Source organism: Triticum urartu, unplaced genomic scaffold (genome assembly GCF_003073215.2).
Source record: "Triticum urartu cultivar G1812 unplaced genomic scaffold, Tu2.1 TuUngrouped_contig_8927, whole genome shotgun sequence".
Classification (NCBI taxonomy): Eukaryota; Viridiplantae; Streptophyta; class Magnoliopsida; order Poales; family Poaceae; genus Triticum; species Triticum urartu.
Window position 1 is genome coordinate 1 of NW_024119924.1, and position 1,775 is coordinate 1,775.

A 1,775-nucleotide genomic window follows, 5' to 3' on the forward strand; every position below is an offset into this window, starting at 1 on the left:
GAGGCGCGTCGCCAGATCCTACCATTTCCATGCCCCTTCCAACCTAAAATTCTAGACTACAAAGAAGTAACAAACGATCCACATGCGTGGATACGACGACCCACCTTACCACCAGTGGCGGAGCTACACCCCAGGCCTGGGGGCCTTGGCCCGGGGCGTAGCGTGAGCAGCCTTCGTTGAATGTGGTGCTTTTGGTACTGTTGATCACTGTAGATTGATGCAGCAATGAAGCTGGCCCAGGGCTCAATGCTAACCTGGCTCCGCCTCTCACCACCAACGACTGAAGTCACCGGCGGAGAGGAACCGCCAAAGGACGGCGCTGGAATATTGGCCTCTCCAGGCGGCAGTTAGGGTTCCAGCCGGCACGGGAGAGCAAAACGATCTACACCTGAGTCGTTTCTGGTTTAAAAAAAAGTTTGCCACGCCATGCGTGTAGTTGTACCCTGTATATATACTGCCATTGTATCGCCTCACCCACGCATCCTCAATCATTTGTCTCACGCCACCACTGCCCGCTGCCCCGGCCTCACTGACGCCCACCAAACCTAAAAAAAGCCTCGATTCTCCGCGCCGGTAGGGTTTATATCGAGTGCAATGTCGGCGCCGTGGTGGGATTCAGACTGGAAGGACCGCTCGGGGGTCGAGTACCGCACCTATGTTGGCAACCTCCCCTGGAGCACCAATGAGCACTCGCTCGAGAACGCCTTCCACGCCTACCGCCCGCTCAGCGCCAAGGTCAGTGAAGGTTTCTTGATGTGAAAGGCTTTGTCTTTGACTTTGGTCCTCCACCTCTCTCTACAGTCGTACTCCGTAGATCTTCCGTCGTCGCCCCCTCCCCTCTCCAGTCAGCGCCGGCGACGAGTGGGGCCAGGGTCCCGCGCATGTACAGTTGCGGTTGGGTTCGGATCTTTGCTATAGTTTGCTCCCTTTTCCCGTGTGGACACGGGGTCGATCTCCATAGGTGGCCTGTGGCGGTGTTCATCGGCATTGTGTAATTCGTGTTCGTGCTTGGAAGTTGCTTGATGGTACTGTAGTATGATGCTTCTACCCGAAAAAAATGTACACTTTGATGTTTTGTTCATTGCTTGCAAGTTTGTTAGTTTTGGATGGATTGTACATGTCACCTTGTTGTTTTCTAGGGTTTCTAGGTTTACTTTCCCTCGTTTACACATAGATCTGGTGAACTTTCCATGTGCGCTGAATCGCTGGGTCGTGTCTTGATTTGTCAGATCGTCACCGACCGGGAGATGGGCAGATCCCATGGGTTCGGCTTCATCAACTTCGGGGGCAACAACTCGATGAACAACGCCATCTAGGGCATGGGCGGCCAGGAGCTTGGCGGCCGCACCATCACTGTCAGGAGGCCAATTAGCGCCCCCGCCGCTGGAAGGCATGAACAACAACTAGGAGGTCGGCCGCCGACAATTAAATCCACCAGCTTATCAACTTATCATGTTCTCGTTTAAGTTATCAAGACTCGTGTGGTAGTTTAAGTTATCAGTCCCGTGTGGTGGAACCTACCGAATGTCTATCTATCTGTGTTGCGCATCATTCGCTTATGGCTGTTGAACATGTACTAGTATCGTCCAACTGCAGTGGTGAAATGCAGTAGTATCATTTAATCATTTGGCCGATTTAGCGTGAATGATCTCCATCTTTTATCCCATACTCGGCGTGCGTGGTGGAATACTGATGCTCTCAACACGCTCTGTTGAGGATGTGGTTTACCTGAATTGAGAAAAATACTATAGTTGGTTTGTGTGTTGTGCTTCCGA

General features: G+C 52.3%; 1 pseudogene; it reads left to right on the forward strand.

The window, feature by feature from the left end:
- The first annotated feature begins 591 nt into the window (after nt 1-591).
- On the forward strand, nt 592-1,396 carry LOC125532060 (annotated as a pseudogene).
- The last annotated feature ends 379 nt before the right edge of the window (nt 1,397-1,775 follow it).